This window comes from Leucopleurus acutus (assembly GCF_964270905.1).
Source record: "Leucopleurus acutus genome assembly, chromosome: 8".
NCBI classification, from domain to species: domain Eukaryota; kingdom Metazoa; phylum Chordata; class Mammalia; order Artiodactyla; family Delphinidae; genus Leucopleurus; species Leucopleurus acutus.
Genome location: NC_139151.1, coordinates 23,060,280 through 23,086,832, shown reverse-complemented (window position 1 = coordinate 23,086,832; position 26,553 = coordinate 23,060,280). Strand labels below are relative to the sequence as shown.

Below are 26,553 nucleotides of genomic sequence, written 5' to 3'. Positions count from 1 at the left end.
GATGGACCTAGAGTCTGTCATACAGAGTGAAGTAAGTCAGAAAGAAAAAAAACAAATACCGTATGCTAACACATATAAGGAATCTAAAAAAAAAAAAATGGTTCTGACAAACCTAGGGGCAGGACAGGAATAAAGACACAGACGTAGAGAATGGATTTGAGGACACGGGGAGGGGGAAGGGTAAGCTGGGACGAAGTGAGAGAGTAGCATGGACATATAAACACTATCAAATGTAAAATAGATAGCTAGTGGGAAGCAGCCACATAGCCCAGGGAGATCAGCTTGGTACTTTGTGACCACCTAGAGGGGTGGGATAGGGAGGGTGGGAGGGAGACGCAAGAGGGAGGAGATGGGGATGTATATATATATAGCTGATTCACTTTGTTATAAAGCAGAGACTAAGACACCATTTTAAAGCAATTATACTCCAATAAAGATGTTTTAAAAAAATCTAAGACATAGTTTTGATGTTATATCTACACTGAAGCACTGAACCTCTCAGTTTAAGGTATATTTATAATTTAGGGCATTGTGTATTTCCAGGGCAAAATAAATTGAATCAGCACCAGCTATGTTTGTACTCCATTACCATCCTAATGACAACATGGTAGAGAAACTTTCATAATCTGCTCATTTCTTTTAGGAATTTAGAATTTAGAATCGTTAATACTTATCACAGAAAGATTACAGGCCATACAAATAAAGAGAAATATTAGGTCAGAAATATAGGCAGCACATATTAACACAAAGCCTAGAAGAGCATCTTTTGAAATACAACATTCATTTGGAAATTCTTAATCAGCTTAGCACTATCATTTCAACCTAAGAGTGATTATAAAGCCGTTGGATCAATGCAGTATATACTCATCCCATTAAGATAGCAGTTGAAAATGTGAACCAAAATTAAGAATAATATATTTGTACGTCGCTTTCCATCCATTCTCAGACCCCCTCCCCTAAATCTAACTTTCTTTGGTAGGTAAAGCTCAGATACACACTGTGGGTGAAATGGATATGTCATAAGGCCAATAAGAAATACAAGATTTAGGACAGATAAAGTAGCCCATCAACACTTCTTAGGTACTGGGAAGAGCTCCCTTTCCCCTTTCATGATACTAGGAACCTAGGGAGACAGAAAGTGTAGGCACCCAAGAAATATGGACAGAAGTAAGACAGACAGACTTGTGCCCTTGCTCTTGCTGTTCTTCAACAATACTGCAAAAGCAGTATTTAGTGAGATAAAGTCCTGTCCAAGGCATCCTTATGATGGCTGGGTATTTAGTGAGAAGAAATGTTAGGACAAGATCTAGATCAAGAAATGGACTTCCCATTTGCATAGGAAAACTGAGGGTTTCATACCTTCTTTGCTGTGGGCTGCCTTTTGCTATAAACCTAAATGGAGTTACTCCTAGCTTATTGGGGTTAGGAGTGAGGTGGGTGATGGCTACAGCCTCCAATTATTCCCAGGGGAAAAAAAAGTGAGTCAAGAGTTCCACTACCACTGTGTCTTCCAGGATTATTAATACAAAGAGACTTGGGACTTCAAATTGACACTGGGAAAATATTATCTTTACAGTAGATATAGAAGCTACATAGTAGTGAAAGAATCTGTAGGCAAACTTTACCACCTCTGTGGATGCCATTCTTAAATAGAGCTTTCTCGGTTAATACTTAGTACATTATACCAGTAACCATAGCAGCGTACAGATTTGAATATTGCTGTTAAATTCCATATAATTGGGAAATGTAAAGATGAATTAACATTATTTCCTTTTCTGCTCCACAGAGGTAAGTTGGTATGAAGTTGGGTCACCCTGCAAAACAGAGCCAGAAATTTTTCTCTTTCAAGACCATGAAGAAGGAAACTGAGTGAAGAAATTGAACTTAAATCTGAAAGAGATGGGCTTAATATTTATCAAGCATCTCTACCTAGGCTAAAATATTTAATCCTTTCAGAGCCATCTGAGGCATAGGTGTTATTATTACTACTTTATAGATGAAGAAACCAAGGCTTAGGAAGTTAAGTAGCTAACTGAAGGTTACACAGCCAGAGAGTGGCAGGAGCAGGATGCAAACATAGGTGTATTTTTCCTGATTCCAAATTCTGTGCTCCTTCCTAAGGCATCTTAGTTACCATTGGAGCCATTTTACAGATAAGAGAACCAATAATTAATTTCTTCTATCCTTTGACAGGTAAGAAAACTGCAGCTCAGAGTAATTAAGCATCTTCCCAAAGTCACATAATTACTTAATGCCACAGAATTCAAACCTACTTTTTCACAACAGATTTACCACCAGATCACAAGTATCACAACTAAATCTAAGCCAAAATGGGAAAGAAAACGATTCATATCAATATTGTTGTCACCAGACACATAGATTAGAACAAGTCTACCACCACTGGCCATCTGGTCTACAAATGTGGTGGGATCAACAAAAGAGCCAAAGAAAAAATTTGAGAATGAGGCTGCTGATATGAGAAAGGACTCCTTCAAGTATGCCTGGGTATTGGGCAAACTGAAAGCTGAACATGGGCTTGGTATCACCACTGATATTCCCCTGTAGAAATTCAAGACCAGCAAGTAGTATCATTGATGTCTCAGGACACAGAGACTACCCAAAACATGCCTATAGGCACACGCTAGGCTGACTGTGCTGCGCTGACTGCTGCTGCTGCTGGCATTGGTGAAGTTGAAGCAGGGATCTCCAAGAATGGGCAGACCTGTGAGCATGCACTTCTGGCTTACAGACTGTGGGTGAGACAACTAATTGTTGGTGTTAAAATGGGTTCCACTGAACCACCCAGCAGCCAGAAGAGATAAAAGGAAATCATTAAGAAAGTCAGCACCTACATTAAGAAAATTGGCTACAACTCCAACACAGTGGCACTTGTGCCAGTTTCTGGTTGGAATGGTGACAACATGCTGCAGCCAAGTACAAACATGCTTTGACTCAAAGGATGGAAAGTCACTCATAAAGATGGCAATCAATGCCAGTGAAACCACGATGCTTGAAGCTCTGGATTGCATCCTGCCACCAAGTCTTCCAACTGACAAACCCTTGCATCTGCTCCTCCAGGGTGTCTACAAAATTGGCGGTATTGGCACTGTCCCTGTGGAGACTGGTGTTCTCAAACCCAGCATAATGGTCACCTTTGCTCTAGTCACCATTACAACTGAAGTCAAGTCTGTTGAAATGCATCCTAAAGCTTTGAGTGAAGCTCTATCTTGGGACAAGGTGGGCCTCAATGTCAAGAACATGTCTGTCAGAGATGTTTGTTGTGGCACTGTGGCTGATGACAGCAAAAATGACCCACCAGGGACTTCCCTGGTGGCACAGTGGTTAAGAATCTGCCTGCCAATGCAGGGGACATGGGTTCAATCCCTGGTCCTGGAAGATCCCACATGCCGTGGAGCAACTAAGCCCATGTGCCACAACTACTGAGCCCACATGCCACAACTGCTGAAGCCCATGTGCCTAGAGCCCATACTCCGCAACAAGAGAAGCCACCACAATGAGAAGCCCGCGCCAGCAACAAAGAGTAGCCTCCACTCTCCACAACTAGAGAAAGCCTGCACGCAATGACCAAGACCCAGCGCAGCCAAAAATAAATAAATAAATGACCTACCAATGGAAACAGATGGCTTCACAGCTCAGGCGATTATCCTGTACCATCCAGGCCAAATTGGTGCTGGCTGTGCACTTGTGCAGGATTGTCAAATAGCTCATGTTGCTTGCAAGTTTGCTGGGCTGAAGAGGAAGGTTGACTGCTATTCTGTGAAGAAGCTGGAAGATGGTTCCCAATTCTTTAAAGCTGGTGATGCTGGCATGGTTCATTTGGTTGCTGGAAAGCCCATGTATTTTGAGAGCTTTTCTGACAATCCTCCTCAGGGTCATTTTGCTGTTTGTGACATGAGACAGACGTGTCTTGGGTGTCGTCAAAGCAGTGGATGACCCAGAAAGTTCAGAAGGCTAAGTGAATAATATCCCTAATACCTGACACCCCAGTTTTAATCAGTTGTTGAAGAACATTATCAGGACTGTTTGTTTCTGTTGGCCATTTAAGTTTAACAGTAAAAGACTGGTTAATGATAATGCATTGTAAAACTTTCAGAAAAAAAAGGAAAATATGTTGTGGACCATTTGTTTTTGTGTGCGTATGGCAGTTTTAAGTTATAAGTTCTAAAAATCAGTAATTTTTAATAGAAACAATTTGACTAAAAATCTGTCACAGAATTTTGAGACCCATTAAAATAAAGTTTAATGAGAAACCTGTGTCCTCTTTCGGTCAAGACTGTAAATTCCTATAGTACTACTTAGGTAAAAGATTTAAGTAAGCATTTCCTATCATCTATTTTTGGTGTTTTATAAGGAACCTAAATGCCCATTGACAGATGAATGGATAAAGAAGATGTGGTGTATATATATATATATATATATATATATATATATATATATACACAATGGAATATTACTCAGCCATTAAAAAGAATGAAATATTAACATTTGCAGCAACATGGCTGGACCTAGAAGTTATCATACTAAGTGAAGTCAGTCTGACAAAGACCAATATCATATGATATCACTTATATGTGGAATCTTAAAAAATGATACAAATGAACTTATTTACAAAACAAGAATAGACTCACACACATAGAAAACAAAGTTATGGTTACCAAAGTGGAAGGGGGAAGGGGAGGGATAAATTAGGGGTTTGGAATTAACAGATACACACTACAATAGATAAAATAGATAAACAACAAGGATTTACTGTATAAGACCGGAAACTGTATTCGATATCTTACAATAACCTATAATGGAAAAGAACCTGAAAAAGAATAGATATATGTATGCATACATATAACTGAAACATTTTGCTGTACACCTGAAACAATTGCAACATTGTAAATCAACTATATTTCAACTTAAAAAAAGGCCGAATTCTGCAATATTAATGTCCATGTGCTGCACACAAAATTTTGTGTAGTCACATAAACAGTGAGTAAATTTTTTGGTATAATCTCAAATTTTAGTTTCGCGGTTATTGGAATGTGCATTCTCAGATTTACAAATTTTGAAGTAGTTTAAAGAATCTAAAGTGTAAGGCTTAAATAATAATAACTGCCCTGCTAGAGTTCATTATATCTAGATTCTAGGAAAAATAAAGGTGCTGGGAGTTGAAGAAAAAAAAAAATTCAAACCCAGGACTTCTAATTTCTTCTCCAGGACTCTTTGCATTTTACAGGTAATTGTAACATTCTACTAAGTCCAGTGTTTATCATTTTGTAATGTCATTTGTAACCTTTGTAGAGCATTTATTACTTAATTTAGATGACATCCAGGGTCAAATTGACTCTTAAAATCTAGACAAGACTGGTCTCCAGCATACCTCATGTTGAAAGTCCAAATCCCTGTCCAAGATTTCTGTGCATTCCTGGGGGGCTTATGTTCTCACAACTGTCTCCTGCTTCAGCTGACTTCTTGTTCTCTACTTGGTATCTTGCAACTTGCTCATTACTGCATGGGTTTTTTTAGCTACCTTTCTTAGTTTTACATACACACACACAAATAAAATTATGCACACAAAGCCTTTGTGTAGCAGATGTTACAAAACGTTTAGAGAAATTAAGAAATAGATGGGGTTTGCACTGCTGACCCATCACAACTGGAATTAATAGTCATTCTGTTCTAGAGAGTCTTTTGGCTGATTTTCTATGTTGCTCAGCCATTCTCTCTCCTTTCTGTCCCCTCCTACCATCATCATTTTTTCTTTTTAATGCAAAGTAATTCTACCCTCCATTTGTTCTGCCCCACACTCTGAATCCTACGGTGGGCCTATTTTTTCATACCCAAATGCTCCAAGGTATTGTCTTCTTTTAAGACCACTTATTCCCAAAAGAAATTGTACTATCAACTATTAAGAAAACAATAGGGAGCTGAGGCCGGAGTGCAGGGAGAGGACTGGGGTTGGCGGCTTGAACATAGCCTGAAGGGGTTAGTGCACCACAGCTAGCCGGGAGGGAGTCCGGGGAAAAGCCTGCACCTGCCGAAGAGGCAGGAGACTTTTCCTTCCCTCTTTGTTTCCTGGGGCGTGAGGAGAGGGGTTTAAGAACGCTGCTTAAAGGAACTCCAGAGATGGGCGCGAGCCGCGGCTAAAAGCGCGAACCCCAGAGACGGGCGCGAGCCGCGGCTGAAAGCGCAGAATCCAGAGACGGGCGCGAGCCGCGGCTGAAAGCGCGGAATCCAGAGACAGGCGCGAGCCGCGGCTGAAAGCGCGGAATCCAGAGACGGGCGCGAGCCGCGGCTGAAAGCGCGGAATCCAGAGACGGGCGCGAGCCGCGGCTAAAAGCGCGGAATCCAGAGACGGGCGCAAGCCGCGGCTGAAAGCGCGGACCCCAGAGGCGGGCGGGAGACGTTAAGGCTGCTGCTGCCGCCACCGAGGGGCCTGTGTGCGAGCACAGGTCACTCTCCACACCCCTCTTCCGCGGAGCCTGTGCAGCCCACCACTGCCAGGTTCCCGGGATCCAGGGACAACTTCCCCGGGACAGCGCACAGCGCGCCTCAGGCTGGTGCAAAGTCACGCCGGCCTTTGCCACCGCAGGCCCGCCCCGCACTCTGTGCCCCTCCGTCCCCGCCGGCCTGAGTGCGCCAGAGCCCCCAATCAGCGGCTCTTTTAACCCCATCCTGTCTGAGCAAAAAACAGACGCCCTCCAGCGATCTACACGCAGTGGCAGGGCCAAATCCAAAGCTGAGCCCTGGGAGCTGTGAGAACAAAGAAGAGAACGGGAAATCTCTCCCAGCAGCCTCAGGAGCAGCGGATTAAAGCTCCACAATCAACTTGATGTACCTGCATCTCTGGAATACCTGAATAGACAACCAATCATCCCAAATTAAGGAAGTGGACTTTAGGAGCAAGATCTATGATTTTTTCCCCTTTCCTCTTTTTGTGAATGTGTATGTGTATGCTTCTGTGTGAGATCTTGTCTGTATAGTCTTGCTTCCACCATTTGTCCTAGGGTTCTATCCGTCCATGTTTTTTTTTAATTTTTTTTCTTAATAATTAATTTTAATAACAATATTATACTTTACCTTCGTTCTTTCTTTCTTTCTTTCCGTCCTTCCTTCCCTCCTTTAGACAACGAATCATCCCAAATTGAGGAGGTGGTCTCTGACAGCAAGATTTAGGATTTTTCCCCATTTACCTCTTTTAGTGAGGGTGTATGTGTATGCTTCTGTGTAAGATTTTGTCTGTATAGCTTTGCTTCCAACATTTGTCCTAAGGTTCTTTCCGTCCCTTTTTTTTTTTTTCTAAATAAGAATTTTTTAATTCAATAACTTTATTATACTTTATTTTATTTTTACTGTATCTTCTTTCTTTCTGTCTTTTTTCCTTCTTTCCCTCCTTCCTTCCTTCCTCCCACCCTCTCTACCTCCTTTCTTTCCTTCTTGCCTTCTTTCCTTCTTTGCTTCTTTCTTTCTTCCTTCCTTCCTACCCTCCTTTCCTTCTTTATTTCCTCATACTTCTACTAATTCCCTCTACTTTTTCTCCCTTTTATCCTGAGCCGTGTGGATGAATAGCTTTTGGTGCTCCAGCCAGGAGGCAGGGCTCTGCCTCTGAGGTAGGAGAGCCAACTTCAGGACACTGATCAACAAGAGACCTCCCAGCTCCACATAATATCAAACGGCGAAAATCTCCCAGAGACCTCCATCTTAACACCAGCACCCAGCTTCACTCAACGACCAGCAAGCCACAGTGCTGGAAAACCTATGCTAAACAACTAGCAAAACAGGAACACAACCCCACCCATTAGCAGAGAGGCTGCCTAAAATCATAATAAGGCCAAGACACCCCCAAACACACCACCAGACGTGAACCTGCCCACTAGAGAGACAAGATCCAGCCTCATCCACCACAACACAGGCACTAGTCCCCTCCACCAGGAAGCCTACACAACCCACTGAACCAACCTTAGCCACTGGAGACAGACATCAAAAAAAGGAGGAACTACGAACCTGCAGCCTGCAAAAAGGAGACCCCAAACACAGTAAGATAAGCAAAATGAGAAGACAGAAAAACACACAGCAGATAAAGGAGCAAGATAAAAATGCACCAGACCTAACAAATGAAGAGGAAATAGGCAGTCTACCTGAAAGAGAATTCAGAATAATGATAGTAAGGTTGATCCGAAATCTTGGAGATAGAATGGACAATAGATTGGACAAAATGCAAGAATCAGTTAACAAGGACCTAGAAGAACTAAAGATGAAACAAGCAACGATGAACAACACAATAAATGAAATTAAAAGTACTCTAGATGGGATCAATAGCAGAATAACTGAGGTAGAAGAACGGATAAGTGACCTGGAAGATAAAATAGTGGAAATAACTACTGCAGAGCAGAATAAAGAAAAAAGAATGAAAAGAACTGAGGACAGTCTCAGAGACCTCTGGGACAACATTAAACGCACCAACATTCGAATTATAGGGGTTCCAGAAGAAGAAGAGAAAAAGAAAAGGACTGAGAAAATATTTGAAGAGATTATAGTTGAAAACTTCCCTAACATGGGAAAGGAAATAGTTAATCAAGTCCAGGAAGCACAGAGAGTCCCATACAAGATAAATACAAGGAGAAATATGCCAAGACACATATTAATCAAACTGTCAAAAATTAAATACAAAGAAAGCATATTAAAAGCAGCAAGGGAAAAACAACAAATAACACATAAGGGAATCCCCATAAGGTTAACAGCTGATCTCTCAGCAGAAACCCTACAAGCCAGAAGGGAGTGGCAGGACATACTGAAAGTGATGAAGGAGAAAAACATGCAGCCAAGAGTACTCTACCCAGCAAGGATCTCATTCAGATTTGATGGAGAAATTAAAACCTTTACAGACAAGCAAAAGCTGAGAGAGTTCAGCACCACCAAACCAGCTTTACAACAAATGCTAAAGGATCTTTTCTAGGCAAGAAACACAAGAGAAGGAAAAGACCTATAATAACGAACCCAAAACAATTTAGAAAATGGGAATAGGAACATACATATCGATAATTACCTTAAATGTAAATGGACTAAATGCTCCCACCAAAAGACACAGATTAGCTGAATGGATACAAAAACAAGACCCTTATATATGCTGTCTACAAGAGACCCACTTCAGACCTAGAGACACATACAGACTGAAAGTAAGGGGATGGAAAAAGATATTCCATGCAAATGGAAGCCAAAAGAAAGCTGGAGTAGCAATTCTCATATCAGACAAAATAGACTTTAAAATAAGGACTATTAAAAGAGACAAAGAAGGACACTACATAATGATCAAGGGATCGATCCAAGAAGAAGATATAACAATTGTAAATATTTATGCACCCAACATAGGAGCACCTCAATACATAAGGCAAATACTAACAGCCATAAAAGGGGAAATCGACAGTAACACATTCATAGTAGGGGACTTAAACACCCCACTTTCACCCATGGACAGATCATCCAAAATGAAAATAAATAAGGAAACACAAGCTTTAAATGATGCATTAAACAAGATGGACTTAATTGATATTTATAGGACACTCCATCCAAAAACAACAGAATACACATTTTTCTCAAGTGCTCATGGAACATTCTCCAGGATAGATCATATCTTAGGTCACAAATCAAGCCTTGGTAAATTTAAGAAAATTGAAATTGTATCAAGTATCTTTTCTGACCACAACGCCATGAGACTAGATATCAATTACAGGAAAAGATCTGTAAAAAATACAAACACATGGAGGCTAAACAATACACTACTTAATAATGAAGATATCACTGAAGAAATCAAAGAGGAAATCAAAAAATACCTAGAAACAAATGACAATGGAGACACAACGACCCAAAACCTGTGGGATGCAGCAAAAGCAGTTCTAAGGGGGAAGTTTATAGCAATACAAGCCCACCTTAAGAAGCAGGAAACATCTCGAATAAACAACCTAACCTTGCACCTCAAGCAATTAGAGAAAGAAGAACAAAAAAACCCCAAAGCTAGCAGAAGGAAAGAAATCATAAAAATCAGATCAGAAATAAATGAAAAAGAAATGAAGGAAACAATAGCAAAGATCAATAAAACTAAAAGCTGGTTCTTTGAGAAGATAAACAAAATAGATAAACCACTAGCCAGACTCATCAAGAAAAAAAAGGGAGAAGACTCAAATCAATAGAATTAGAAATGAAAAAGGAGAGGTAACAACTGACACTGCAGAGATAAAAGAGATCATGAGAGATTACTACAAGCAACTCTATGCCAATAAAATGGACAATCTGGAAGAAATGGAAATTCTTAGAAATGCACAACCTGCCAAGACTGAATCAGGAAGAAATAGAAAATATGAACAGACCAATCACAAGCACTGAAATTGAAACTGTGATTAAAAACCTTCCAACAAAGAAAAGCCCAGGACCAGATGGCTTTACAGGCGAATTCTATCAAACATTTAGAGAAGAGCTAACACCTATCCTTCTCAAACTCTTCCAAAATATAGCAGAGGGAGGACCACTCCCAAACTCCTTCTACGAGGCCACCATCACCTTGATACCAAAACCAGACAAGGATGTCACAAAGAAAGAAAACTACAGGCCAATATCACTGATGAACATAGATGCAAAAATCCTCAACAAAATACTAGCAAACAGAATCCAACAGCACATTAAAAGGATCATACACCATGATCAAGTGGGGTTTATTCCAGGAATGCAAGGATTCTTCAATATACGCAAATCTATCAATGTGATAAACCATATTAACAAATTGAAGGAGAAAAACCATATGATCATCTCAATAGATGCAGAGAAAGCTTTTGACAAAATTCAACACCCATTTATGATAAAAACTCTGCAGAAAGTAGGCATAGAGGGAACTTTCCTCAACATAATAAAGGCCATATATGACAAGCCCACAGCAAACATCATCCTCAATGGTGAAAAACTGAAAGCATTTCCACTAAGATCAGGAACAAGACAAGGTTGCCCACTCTCACCACTATTATTCAACATTGTTTTGGAAGTTTTAGCCACAGCAATCAGAGAAGAAAAGGAAATAAAAGGAATCCAAATCGGAAAAGAAGAAGTAAAGCTGTCACTGTTTGCAGATGACATGATCCTATACATAGAGAACCCTAAAGATGCTACCAGAAAACTACTAGAGATAATCAATGAATTTGGTAAAGTGGCAGGATACAAAATTAATGCACAGAAATCTCTGGCATTCCTATATACTAATGATGAAAAATCTGAAAGTGAAATCAAGAAAACACTCCCATTTACCACTGCAACAAAAAGAATAAAATATCTAGGAATAAACCTACCTAAGGAGACAAAAGACCTGTATGCAGAAAATTATAAGACACTGATGAAAGAAATTAAAGATGATACAAATAGATGGAGAGATATACCATGTTCTTGGATTGGAAGAATCAACATTGTGAAAATGACTCTACTACCCAAAGCAATCTATAGATTCAATGCAATCCCTATCAAACTACCACTGGCATTTTTCACAGAACTAGAACAAAAAATTTCACAATTTGTATGGAAACACAAAAGACCCTGAATAGCCAAAGCAATCTTGAGAACGAAAGAAGGAACTGGAGGAATCAGGCTCCCTGACTTCAGACTATACTACAAAGCTACAGTTATCAAGACGGTATGGTACTGGCACAAAAACAGAAAGATAGATCAATGGAACAGGATAGAAAGCCCAGAGATAAACCCATGCACATATGGACACCTTATCTTTGATAAAGGTGGCAGTAATGTACAATGGAGAAACGACAGCCTCTTCAATAAGTGGTGCTGGGAAAACTGGACAGGTACATGTAAAAGTATGAGATTAGATCACTCCCTAACACCATACACAAAAATAAGCTCAAAATGGATTAAAGACCTAAATGTAAGGCCAGAAACTATCAAACTCTTAGAGGAAAACATAGGCAGAACACTCTATGACATAAATCACAGCAAGATCCTTTCTGACCCACCTCCTAGAGTAATGGAAATAAAAACAAAAATAAACAAATGGGACCTAATGAAACTTCAAAGCTTTTGCACAGCAAAGGAAACCATAAACAGGACCAAAAGACAACCCTCAGAATGGGAGAAAATATTTGCAAATGAAGCAACCGACAAAGGATTAATCTCCAAAATTTACAAGCAGCTCATGCAGCTCAATAACAAGAAAACAAACAACCCAATCCAAAAATGGGCAGAAGACCTAAATAGACATTTCTCCAAAGAAGATATACAGACTGCCAACAAACACATGAAAGAATGCTCAACATCATTAATCATTAGAGAAATGCAAATCAAAACTACAATGAGATATCATCTCACACCAGTCAGAATGGCCATCATCAAAAAATCTAGAAACAATAAATGCTGGAGAGGGTGTGGAGAAAAGGGAACCCTCTTGCACTGCTGGTGGGAATGTGAATTGGTTCAGCCACTATGGAGAACAGTATGGAGGTTCCTTAAAAAACTACAAGTAGAACTACCATATGACCCAGCAATCCCACTACTGGGCATATACCCTGAGAAAACCAAAATTCAAAAAGAGTCATGTACCAAAATGTTCATTGCAGCTCTATTTACAATAGCCCGGAGATGGAAACAACCTAAGTGCCCGTCATCGGATGAATGGATAAAGAAGATGTGGCACATATATACAATGGAATATTACTCAGCCATAAAAAGAAACGAAATTGAGCTATTTGTAATGAGGTGGATAGACCTAGAGTCTGTCATTCAGAGTGAAGTAAGTCAGAAAGAAAAAGACAAATACCGTATGCTAACACATATATATGGAATTTAAGGAAAAAAATGTCATGAAGAACCTAGGGGTAAAGCAGGAATAAAGACGCAGACCTCCTAGAGAACGGACTTGAGGTTATGGGGAGGGGGAAGGGTGAGCTGTGACAGGGCGAGAGAGAGTCATGGGCATATACACACTAACAAACGTAGTAAGGTAGATAGCTAGTGGGAAGCAGCCGCATGGCACAGGGATATTGGCTCGGTGCTTTGTGACAGCCTGGAGGGGTGGGATAGGGAGGGTGGGAGGGAGGGAGACGCAACAGGGAAGACATATGGGAACATATGTTTATGTATGACTGATTCACTTTGTTATAAAGCAGAAAATAACACACCATTGTAGAGCAATTATACCCCAATAAAGATGTTAAAAAAAAAAAAAAAAAGAAAGAAAGCAAGGGTGCTTTTCTCCAGCACTCATTCTACTTTGCCTGGTGAAGGCAACATTTTTAGGCAATGGGCTCTAAAAAAAAAAAAAAAAAAAAGAAAACAATAGGATTTTTTAAACCACCCATGAACTATACCACATGATCTAAGGGGCACATAGGGAAGAAAATCTGCTCTTAAAGAGTAGCTAGGGGCTTCCCTGGTGGCGCAGTGGTTGAGAGTCTGCCTGCCAATGCAGGGGACACGGGTTCGTGCCCCGGTCCGGGAGGATCCCACATGCCACGGAGCGGCTGGGCCTGTGAGCCATGGCCGCTGGGCCTGAGCGTACGGAGTCTGTGTTCCGCAATGGGAGAGGCCGCAACAGTGAGAGGCCCGAGTACCGCAAAAAAAAAAAAAAAAAAAGAGTAGCTAATCTAATAGGGAAATAGATACACATAACTCAGAGTTCCCTTGGGCCTCACCAGCCTGTGAAAACAACGAGGTCACATGATATTTAACAGTTCTGTCTCCACAACATGCCCGCATCCCCCCCGACACCCCCAGCCCCATGTCCTGACAGATATGAGGAAGGCCAATATAACATAAATTCAGCTAATACAACTATGGAGACTAAATAATGTAAAATTAGAGCGGGGAAAGACATCTGAAGGCTGAAGAGAGTTACTAAGATGACCATGGGTGAAATGGTCCACCCAAGGTTTAAGTCAGCTATTTCATTTTCTGAGCTTGAGTCACCAGGTTTCAATGGTAACAGCCTCTAAAGGTCTGTTTGTTTAATCTATTTTAGTTTTATTCTCCCCCAACAAAAAAATCTGGGGTTATATGGGGTTTCCATTGCTGACCAAATGGAAAGTACTAACACTCAAAGCAACTGACAATGGAAATCTGTTTAACTTCATGTTACAATGTTTCTGTTATAAGCAATGAGAAAAACCAGTAAAGTCAGTGAAAAGGCAATCTTGCAAAACAAGTTTTAAATAATGCAGCTACCACAGGTCCTCCATTCCTAAAGTTTTTTATTCATAAAATTCTAGCAATATCATTTGGTGGCAAAACTTGAACTGAATAGACATGAGACTGTTTGTAGTCATTATTCATCCCAATTCATAGGAGTAGTCCTGTGTTTCCTGAAGAAACATGCAAGTGCTTGATTACAGGGTGCTCCTCCAGCCACACTAAGGGAAGTATGTAAGATGTGGAATGCATAATCTACCTTTCCAAAGTCTAAGACATGCTGAATTCCAGTACCCACGTGACCCCAAGGGTTGCAGATAAAGGGTTGTACACTATGTGTTGACATCTGCTAGAGGAAACTGAGAGCAAAGTGAAGGGAAGTAATGGCAAATGCGGGAAGCTGGTATGGCTCCAGGGGCCCAATTTTCAGAAGGCCTGGTTAAACATGTGGTCTGTCAAAGGCAGAGAATACTAGATAGAGGACCGTTGTAGACATCTGGAGTCGTACAGAGGCTGTGGTGAGTGAGAATATTTGGGAAACCCGAACAAATCCTCCAGCCAAAGTCAGACTTGCCTATGGGGACCTGTGGCCCAGCTACTCATCACCACCTACAAAGCAGGGTGTTGAGGGCAGGACAGTAAGATCACAAACATTCTAGTGGAAGTTTCTAATCTCCTCCTTTTTATTTTAAGAAATCTGATCATTTAAGTTTGGGGTTTATTTCAACGCTCATTTAATTTTCAGAAAAGGGATTATTTTAAAAAGAAAAAAGAGAGAATAGAAAAATAAAGACTTACTTACTAAAATAGGTCTTAAACTTGGCAGCACATCAGAATCACTTGGGAAGATTTTTAAACTACTGATCCCTGAACCCATCCCAGACACACTGATAAGGATGTCCTGAAGTGCTTCCAACGCACATGAAATTTTCAAAGTGACCCAAGGTAATCTTGATGTGTAGACAAGGTTGAGAACTACTGCCTTAGGAATTTTTTTTTTTAATTTTTAAAAAGAGAAAGACTTTTCCCCTATTTCTGTACAAGGAATGAAAGTGCCAAAGGTCCAGAAAAGCCCAAACAGGGTGGCTAGTACACTTTGCAGTTCTTGTTTAATCACATGTACTAACCACACAAAGGAAGTTTCATTTCTGCAAAACCTATCTGTTTCTCTTTCATACTTATTGTTTGCAATCCTAGACGTATAAAACAATTTTCAGCCAATGACTTCATCTTCCCCAACCTTGAGGCCATGGATGTGTCCAACATTTATGTACCATCAAGGATTAAGGGAAGATCTGCTATATGTCAGAAGGAAAAACAGCTTCCCAGAAATTCCCTTTTGTGTTGGATGGAATGTAGCAGAATCAGTGTCTTAACAGGTACCTAACTTCTTTTCTTTCTTCTGATGGCATATGTGCATAATACACTCTACATTCTTCATATGTATTCTTAAGCAATCTGGCTTTCTCTCCTTTTTCTCTGAATTACCTCAAAATGAAGAAAATGTTGCAAGTTAGTCTCTCTCTTATCTGCTTTAAAATATGGCTCCAGAATGCTTTCTCTTTGACTGTATCCTGTGTATCCCCCTGACTGTTTGGTTTATTTGTGATAGCTGACAATTCCTCCCCTTCATCTGCTGCTTTGTGGAAATGATCAAGCCAAACAGGATTCATATTCTTCATGTGTTAGCCAACCAAACATATTTTCCAAGCTATTATTTATTCTTCTTTCTCCATTTGGACTTTTTCTCCCTTCTCCTCCTTCAAGTCTCTTCCTCAGAGGTTCTGCCTTTATCCTCAATTCAAATTGGGTAACCTGTTACTGTTTCTCAGAACATCATGTGCTTCACTTTTCATAGCACTCATCACAATTTAATTAAATGTTTATCTCTATACTTATTTATTTAATGTCTATTTTCTTACTAGATGATAGAATATTTGAGGTCAGGAACCAAGTTTGTTTTGTAGTTTAGTCTGTTGTTTAGTTGTTTAGTTTGTCATTTGGTTTGATTTGATTTTTGTTTTTATCCTTTGTTTCCCGTGTGTGTCTGGGTGTGTGTTTGGGGATTTTCCTGGGTGGGTTTTTGTTCGTTTGTTTGTTTGGTTTTTGGCGGGGAGGGTCCTTTCTTTTTTTTTTTTTTTTACATCAGTGCCTAACACTGTGTCACATCAGTGCCTAACACTAACACAGAGTGGATGATAAATAAATACTAATTGAATCAATGGATTAAAAGCCCCAAAGATCCAAGTAACCTGGGGTATTGGATATGTTCATCAGAAGGTCACTGGAGACTTTATGAAAAGGTGTCAGTTAAAGCAGAGATAACTGGAAACCAGAAAGCAGTAGACTGAAGATGGGCTGGGAGCCCAGAGAAAGGAGGTGTAGTAGACTCACCTTTGCATAGCAAGACTTGCAACTGTCATGTAAAAACAAGTGTCCAAAATGTAAGACTTTAACCAATGAGTCACACCTAACCTAATAAATGAACATTTATTTCAGAGTTGCACATTCCATTTTTATATAATTGTGATTCAGAACAAATACCTTGATGATGCTTTATTTGCTATGGCAAGTGCTTAACTGCAGCTTGTTTTGTTGGCATCTATTTAAATGTCAGTAAAACTCTCTCCCACAGATATTAAATTTTATAATTAATCATTCATGAAGCCTTCTTTAATCAACTTTTCCTTAAGTATTTCAAATTCTTGTCAGGCCCATTCATTTCCCCTATGATGATCTAAGAATTGGTTTTAGGCGATAAATTGACTATGTTCTCCCAAAGCACATTTTTCTTAAGAGTTTGAAAACATTCATCTTTATTCACCTAAGTTATCATGCAGTGGGGCCTGAGCTACAGTAAACACAACATAATGAGTAGCATCTGTTAACCCAATGGCAAGTGATATCAAGCATTTTCAAGTTTCTTGCATTTTTATGATAAGTAATATAATTTGACCCATATATTCAGTGAATTAGTCAACTAACATGTGCAAGTGCCAACCATAAGTCATATCCGGGAATAGAATTATATACACACTATGATATGTAATATGAAAATATATATAACACTATGCTTGTCCTCATGGAGTTTATAATCCAAGTGGAAAGACAGACATGAAAGCAAGTAGGAGCAGTAAAGAGTTAAGCAGCTATTATGGAGGCAAGTATAATTGATAGAGGAAAAGATTGGAGTCTGGGATAATAGGAGTGTCAGAATGGCTTCCTAACCTGAGCTGTATCTTGAAAACTGAGTAAATAAGCGGGTTGGAGTGAGAGGAGTAATGGGGAGAAAGGACAGTCCAGACTTGAAAAAGTGGATCAAAGACCCAGGAACGTGAAACAGCATGACATCTTGGACATGCTGGTCATTAGGCGTCTTGCAGGTCACTGGGCACAGAGTGGGGTTCAGTAAGAAATGAGATGGGAGAGGCAAGGAGAGACCAGGTTTAGTGGTGTTTTGTGTGCTGTGCTGAGCAGTTTGGATTATATTCTCTTGGCAATGTGGCATCTCTGGAATGTTTCAAGTAGGGAATGACTTGGTGAGACAGGTGTTTGAGGAGCTCACTTTGGCAGCTGTTTAGAGATTGAATTAGAAAGTTTGAGGTCTGGAGACATTTTATTAATTCATTCAAACATTTTAAAAGTACTTTTTAAGTACCAGATACTGTCTACCTCTAGGAATATGGGAATGAACCAAAGAGACAAGATCTCTGGTCTCACAGAGCATCCTAGCAGAGGCAGATAGATAATTACTAAACAAGTAAAGAGACAAACAAGAAAAACAGAAGATAACGTTAAGCACTGTGCAAAAATGAAAATAGGGTGACATAAGAGAGACTGGCCAATGGCTACTTGAAATTGCATGGAAAGAAAGACTTCTCTGAGCAGAATCTGAATGACAAGAAAAATCCATCATTCTATGATTGGGCAGTAAGTATTCCAGGCTAAGGGACAGCTGGTGCTAAGAAGATAAAAGTTTAGCCAGCTCAAGAAATGGAAACAAGGCCAGTGAACAGTGTTAAAGTGGTGAGGGGTAAGCAGTTAAGTTTAATAGGTAGACCCAGACTAGAATTCAAAGGCCATGTGACCTGAGGCAACATATTTGGATTTTATTTTAAGTGCCATAGGAAGTCACTGCATGGTTTTAGGCAGGCAAGTGACATGGTCTGGTGTATATTTTTAGATGATCATAGGCTTCTTTGTGGAAGGTGGACAGGAGCAGAAGTAGAAAGAAGTTGGCAAGCTATTGCAGTCGTCCTCATGAAAGGGATCAAGTGGAATAGGGTGATGGCAGCAGAGATGGAGAGAAGCAGAGGGAACTGGGACGTGTGTGTAGAGTTAAAAAGGACTTGATGGTAGATTAAACATGGGGAACAAGAGGAAAAGTGGAATCAAAGAACACTGCTGAATGTTTGGCATGTGCAATGTGTGGTTGTTGGAAATATTTGTTGAGAAAGGAGCAGATTGGAGAGAGGAAAATGGGAATTTCTATGGGACCATGTTAAATGTGAGATAACTATTGAATCCAAGAGGAGATGTCAAGTTGGCAAATGGGTGTACATGTCTGGAGCTCCAAGGAGAGGTCAGAGCTGTAGATAAAGATTTGAAAGTCACCCCTGTGTAGTGTTTCGAAAGCCCTGGGACTGGGTGGGACACCAAGGAGATGGTGTAATGGGGGGAGAGGATGATACCCAAAAACCAGCTCTGGATGCTGAGAAGAAGATGTAAATATGGTTTTAAAAAGATACTGTGGCAGCACAGAAGCCAAGAAAATAATGAATGGCTTTAGAATATGATTATAAGTTTAAAAAAAAAGTATGATATCATTATAATAGGCAGAGCTTCTTTTGCAGCTACTTAGCTTGTCCATGTCTCTCTTATTTAGCTCTTAATATGTAGTGCTGTAAGAGTGTCTGACACAGAGTAGTAATAAAATAAATCTTGCAAGGGACCTGGGTTGGAGTTTATATAGATGTGGGAAACTTCAAAATTGAGGTCATGAGAGTGGGTGAGTGAGACTACCCAAGATGGGTGTAGAATGGGATGAAAGCCAAGGGCAGAAAGAACCCAACAAATAATAACATTTAGAGAATGTTTAGCAGTGGAACATTTAGCAACACTTAACAGTGGAAACAAAGAAGGAGCATTCAGTAAGACAGGAGTGGAGCCAGGAGAGTGTTATTACTGTGGTGGTGGTGGTGGGGGGAATTGGCGGGGGAGGAGTGGGAATGTGAAAAGCTACCAAAAAATAGAGTCTGCTAGCAGACTTCGGAGAAAAGTAAACAAAGAGGACCTTGGTTTTAGTGGGTGAGGAAGAGGTAAGAAAGCCAGGAAAGTAAGTTTGAACTATTACTTCAGGATATGGGAGTTATTGCTTAATGAGTATAGAATTTCAGTTTTGCCAGATGAAAAGACTTCTGTGAATATACTTAACATTACTGAGCTGTACATTCAAAAGTGGTTAAGATGGTAAGTTTTATGTTATGTGTATTTTACCACAATGTAAAAAAAGAATTTTTTTTCAAACCTAGATGAACAGTAAAAGTAGAACAATCACGAGATTGATGAAAAGAGAACATCTTCCTCTGAAGCTGGAGAAAAGGAGGTGAACCTGATGCTGATGAGGAGTTAGGAGACATCAGCACAGAAAACAAAGAGAAGAGTGTACATTAACCTGACTTTTCTAAAATATAAGGTGTGGTTGTCAGTGAGAATGGGAGGGCAGGCAGGAGTGACTCCCACCTCAGTGATCCTTGACGTCTGAGGAAGATAGCTTAGTGAGATCATTTCACAGAGGAACCAACCTTGTTTTTGCTGTTCCTCTCCTGCTAGACACTTTTTCCCCAAAGTGCATTACTTATTATTATAGTCAGTCAATGAGATTAATACACAGATAAATACAAAATCTTGTATTTGAGTGTATTCGGATTTATATCAAACTTAGCATCCACATTATTTCTTTTGTTCTGGTTGTACAGAAGCAATAAGATCATGACTTCCACAGACCAGTAGTTTTGAAAATGTATTTATTTGTTGACAGCTCACCTTATAATCTTAGGAAAGTCTAAAATTAAACAAATCTAGAGGCTTAAAAGAGGAATAGTGGTAATTTTTATTTTAAATATGAATTACAATATCTAAGAGTTGCTTGCATTTATTTCATAATGTCAGAAAAGAAGCACTCATGATATACAAAAAACACCAAAAATACCTACAGTGAAATATCACAGCACAATTTTACTCTTTCCCCCCTGATTATTAATGCCAGTGAGAGTAGAAACAGAGCAGATGTGCCTGAACCTTGCCTGGCATTTAATTTATCCCAGTGCACATGTGCAGGAATATTTTATTTGCTTGCAAAATTTTATTTGTATCTATATAGACAGGCTTGAATTTTAAAAAGAGCAGTGTATAGGTACAACTTTTTATTGTGGAAATGTTTATAAGCAAATTTTTGTTTTATTCATAAATATTTCAGTATGTATTTCTAAAAGCTAGGAACTTATTTTTTTAAACATAACAATACCATGATCACATCTTAAAAAGTTAATAACTCCTTAATATCATCAAATGTCTACTCATCATTTCAACTTCCCAATATATTTCCCAGTCATTCAAATAAGGACCCCAATAAGCTCCATATATTGCAGTTAGTTGATGCGTCCTCTAAGTCTCTTTCAATCTATAGCTTCCCTTTTCATCTTTCATTTTTTCCCCAGCCTCTTCCTTTTATATTGAAATTGAATAATAAATGGGCCAGGAACTATGCTAGACACTTAATGGATATCACCATATTTATTCATCACCAGAACCCTTTACAAGTAGATATTATAATTACCTAGATACAAGATCAGGAAATGAAGGCTTAGAAAAATGAATACACTAGCAGTGACAGAGTTTACATCTGCAGACCTCCTTGACTCCAAAGCCCATGTTCTTTCTATCGATGGCCTCCCAAGTCACCATGTACTTGGGTCTCCAAAGCTCAAGATGACCTCTGTTTTCTTTTGAAATGCTATCCAAGCAAATTTGAGCCCAGGCATCCCAGAAATCTGGGTTTCTGTAATGAATGAAGGAATGAGTATCAAACCTTCTAACCACTTAGATATTTCCAATTAATTCCCACAAAAACAACAGAAATCACTGAAATATCAGCTGAGCAATCATCCCCCCATCCCCAACTCCTGGTATCAGCTTTTAGCCTTTCAGAGGTCAGAAGGAGATGAAGAAGTTGTTGAGAGTGACCAGAGAGTGCCATAAGGAGAGAGAGATTCAAAATGGCATCTGTCATACTTGTCTCCTTGACCTCAAGCTTTGTAGAGTTGGTAACTACTGAATGATGACTCTAAACATAATGAAAGTCAGGCAGACTCCGTTTTTCTTAAAAAAAAAACAGTGCCTTAAAACCTTGTAATAAAACAAGTCTAAAGCAGTTTCAGTCTCTCAGAGAGGTAATATTTTGATCAGGGATTGCATTCTTGACCAAAAAACCATCTCAAAAAAAAAAAAAAACAATTAAAACATATCCAACAATATGTTAAAAAAAACCTACAATTTTTGCAATTATTTAAAACAATAAAATAATATTCCAAGTGCTATAAATGAACATAAATTTACCTTGTATATTGATGTTTAAAGCAGTCCCAATTTACTATAATTGCACATAGAGCTTACAAATGATATGATCCTACTGAATCTCCATATTTACTATTGTTACACTTGTATTCAGTCTCCAGACTTGGGTCTATCATTTTCATGTTACTTTTTCGGACATATGGTGAATGCCAACTTTATGCCTAAGTAAAAGTTTATTTTATTCCTGTAGTCATTCAATACACATTTAATGAGCCAATCTTAGGTGACAGGTCCAGTGTTAGATGCTAGATACTAGAGAGCTAATGACTAATAAGACAAGGTTACTGTCAGTAAGTAGCTCAGCCCCATAGAGAACCGACATGTAAAGGAAAAAAGATGATATAATGCAATGAGAACTGGGTGTATAATGTGCTACAAGGATGCATGAAAGGGAATAGCTAATGCTGCCCAGAGTCTAGGAGGCTTTCACAGAGGAGAGCGTCTATGAACTGACTGTTGAAGGATGACAATGATGATGGTGAAAATGGTGGTTCTGGTGGTGGTAGTTCTGGTGGTGCTGCTGGTGGTGGTGATAGCAGCTATCGTTACTGAGCACTAACTAAAGGCTTATAACTGTGCCATGTTTATATAATATCTCACTAAACCTTCACACTAGTCCATCGAGATCAGCTTTACCCACATTTTACAAAGGAAATAGCTGAGATCTAGGAAGTTAAGAATTGTACCTAATCACACAAGAGATAGGTGAAATCAAAACCACCTACCAAAACTTTTGGTTAAACCAACCCCTCCGGTTGCAACAATAGCTTCTTATGCTAATACTCTCGGCCTCTCTGCCCAGGAGTTTGTCAGGTGGACGAGTAGAGGAAGGACATCCCAGGCAGAGGGGTGGGTGTCTACAAAAGCTTTGAAGTGAGGGGCAGCAGTCCACACTCACAGAAAGCAGGTCCTGGTAGAGAGTAGAAAATGATTACAGTATCTGCTAGAAGCTTTTCACTAAACATTCAAAAAAAGATCATTTGAGTAAAAGTGTTGAGAGTGGAATTGGAGTGGATGAGCAATAGAGTTTATTTACAGTGAAGCTGAAAACTTAATATATTACCTTTCCATCTTCTCAACTGCAAGCTACTTTCAGGCAGAAATTGACAACCAGGTTATATAGTTTATTAATTACATGATGTATTTATTCATTTGACAAATATTTCTTGGATGCCTCTATATCTAGGCAGACACTGTGCTGGGCACTGCAGAGAAGGAGGTAAAGAAGACACAAAGCCTCCTCAACAAGGGCATCACCTGGAGGAGGAGGCTGGCATCTCGGCAAGCAGACAGCAAGCACGAGGGACCCGTGTGACCGTGTCCTCACTTCCCTCAAATGATTCTCGGTTGGGCACAGTGGTGTTGCTGCCCACAGTGACTTCAGCCAGATGCACAAAATGCACCATGGTTTGAATTTAGAAGCTCCTAAATTAAGAATTAGATTCACAGAGAGACTGAATAATCAGAATAACAGCAGACAAGAGCCAGTGGGAGATGATTTTTCAGAATCTAATAGTCTTTGTCTTTCATGAAGCCTCAGACAATTGTACTATCATGCCACAGTTGGAATACTTCAACTTTATGTCCACCAGGAATCTACTTCTGCATGATATTACAGATAATACTGGAAAAGAAATGTTTGTTTTGGAAAAGGAAAAAGAGAATTAAACCTTGTAATTATTTATGTTTAAAGGTTTCCAATGTTTAATTTTCTTAAGGCAAAAGCTACCTGACAGGGTCTTGACTTCTAAGTGGAATAACTAGAGGATTAAACAATTGTTAACAATGTAATATTTAGTTAAAGTAGATTAATAGATAATGTGATAGAAAAAATAGAAAATGAATGAACATCAAGGATACTAAAAGGCAGATAACCACAGTGAAGATCAGGGGACAGCTGGCCTAACGTTCTATAGTGGTGCTTTAAATGGAAGATAGAAACTGTGGTCTCTCCCAGTGAAACACCATGCGCATATTCAGAGGCAAGATTAATATATATGAAGGTGGAGGACGTGAGCAACGTGCTATGAGAAATGGAACCAAATATTCCCTAGGTCTTAAAATTCAGTGATTGCCCCCTCCTAGCCACCTCCTTCTGTCTGAAGTCATGGTAAATGGCATTCTCAGAGTGCATGCTGTGAAGTTCCGAGTATCAAGTGGGTCTGCATTGATGTAAACATAAGTCTAAGAATGGAGGTTCCTCTCCATAGTGGTTCATAAGAACACATGACTCTTATAAAGATTTGACAATGTGGACTTAGCAGGGGAAAAAAAGAAGAGTGGGGAATTAGAGTAAACCTCTGTGGTTTAGAGCTTATGCTTTGATTCACATTTGTAATTAAACAGTCTTTGACCCATTCAAATGCATCACTCCAGGAAAGTCCCCTTCTCTGTCCTATATCATCATTTTTTCCTTGTCTATTTGTTGGATCATTTCCAACATATGTAAACATGTTTTTTCTTTTTCATCTTATAAAAATGTCCTCTCTGGACTGTACTTCCCCCTTCAGCTGCTGCCCATTTCTCTGTTCTCCTTTTCAGCAAAACTTCTTGAAAGATTTGACTATTCACTACTCACTACTTATTCCTCCAATTTTGTTACCACATTCTAATTAGGTTTTTCCACCACTACTCCCCAAAAGCTCATTAATGAACTCCATGTTGCTGAATCCAACGGTCAATGCTCAGTCATCCCTCTTGGCATTATCAGCAACATCTGATACAATTGACAGCATTCAATTTCTTGGAAATACTTCCTTCACTTGGAATCCATGGACACACATTGGCTGCCTCCCTTACTGGTTTATCCTCTTCTCCAAGCCCAGTGCTTGGTTCTTGAACCTCTCTCTTTTCTCCACACTCTCACTTGAGACCTCGTGGTGTTAAATACCATCTCTATGTTAATGACTGCCAGATTTATACTTCCATGCTGGACCTCTCCTCTGAAACCTTTTCTTATCCATCCAACCATCTACTCAGCAACTCTATTTGGATGTCTAAAAAATATCTCAAAATTAATATGTCCCAAACCAAACTCATGATCTCCTTGCCACCATCAAATTTGGATCACCCATAATCTTTCCCATCTCAGTAAATAGCATCTATCCTTCCACTTGTTCAAGCCCAAAATCTCAGAATTTGTGTCTAATTTCCTTAAAGTAAGAGTTTTTTTTTCTTTTCCCAAGAGAGGTCCTACTAAAATGTCACAGATCCCTTTGAAGAAGGACCCAGTGCCACAAGTACCACAAATCTTCCTTTCAGTCTTCCCCAAAGGGAATGTGGTAATTTACCAGGGTGACTGTGCACCATGGAAATGGAAATACCCAAACTTTTCTGGGATTACTGAAGACTGGCTCTGAGTTGACACTCATTCCTAAGAACCCAAAATGCTACTGTGGCCTACAAGACCAAATGGGGACCTAAGGAAGTCAGGTGATAAATGTAATTTTGGCCTAAGTCTTTCATGGACCCAGTGGATGCAGAGACCCATTCTGTGATTATTTCCCTAGTGGCTTAAGGTCCAGTTGGAATTGACATTCTCAGGAACTGTCAGAATCCCCACAAGAAGGGCAGAATAATGATGGTTAAGATTATAGACTCTGGAGCTAGCCTGCCTGGGTTCAAATCCGATATATGTCACTAGCTGTGTGGCCTTGGGCAAATTACTTTATTAACTCCTTTGTGCTTCTGTTTCCTAATCTTAAAAATGAGATAATAATATCCCTTAAGGGTGGTATGAGGATTAAATGAGTTAGTATTTGTCAAATGCCTATACATAGTAAGTGCTACATAAATGTTGCTTAAATAAATAAATTCCTTAATCCCTTTCTTTACTTCACACTGCCCTTCAAATCAGTCAGGAACTCCTTTTGGCTTTACCTGCAAGTCATATTTTAAGTCTGACTGTTTTACACTACACTCCCTCCTCCCAGCCCCCACTGCCACCACCACAGAGCCAGCCACAGCCAACCCTTACTAGATTATTGCAGTAACCTCTTAACTGATCAGGCCCTCCATTACCTCCCTAACCCCATCTCTTAATAGTCTCCATATTCATCCTACTGCACTCCCCCCACACCAGCTGCTCCCCAAGGACTCCAGACTTGCTCTCATTTTAGTGCCTTTGCACTGGCTGTCTCCTTGGCCTCGGATGCTCTCGCTCTGGTTATCCTCATGTGTCAACACTCTGACGTTTTTCGCAAATGTCAACTTCCTAATAAAGCCCACACTGATCATTCCTATTTAAACATTATTATGCCCCCATACATATTCCCAATACATCCATACACACTCCTTATCCTGCTCTATTTTAATAGCACTCATCACTTTCTAAAATGTACAGAATTTACTGTATTTACTAGATCCCACAGAAGATCCTGAAAAGGTCTCAGGTGATTGAAGATCCACTAGATAGAAGGCACATGAATCCCCGAGTCACTTAGAGCAGAGTTGTCCAGGAGAACCTCCTGAGCAGCAACATACGCACTGAACTTTCCATGAGCAAGGGCTGACTGCTTGCCAGGAGGTCCATCACCAGTTCGATGGAGCACAGATTACTGCCTCTACCTGGCCTTGCCATCATTCAAGAGCCTGCTTAACTGCCCAACTAATATCCCAGGGGTGAATGGAGCCATGCATAGGAAAAAGAAAATAACAATAGCACCTACAGCACCCAGCAACCAGAGAGAGGAAAACAAGCAGAATGCCTAAAACTGGCAGCTCCTTATATACCAGAAATGC

The 26,553-nt window shown here is 39.7% G+C and overlaps 1 pseudogene across 1 annotated transcript; it reads left to right on the top strand.

Annotated features, from left to right (window-relative positions):
• Window positions 1-2,330: 2,330 nt before the first annotated feature.
• On the top strand, window positions 2,331-4,172 carry LOC309964847 (elongation factor 1-alpha 1-like; annotated as a pseudogene). Its single transcript has 2 exons — window positions 2,331-3,330; window positions 3,641-4,172. The product of its transcript is annotated as an elongation factor 1-alpha 1-like (transcript).
• Window positions 4,173-26,553: the final 22,381 nt, after the last annotated feature.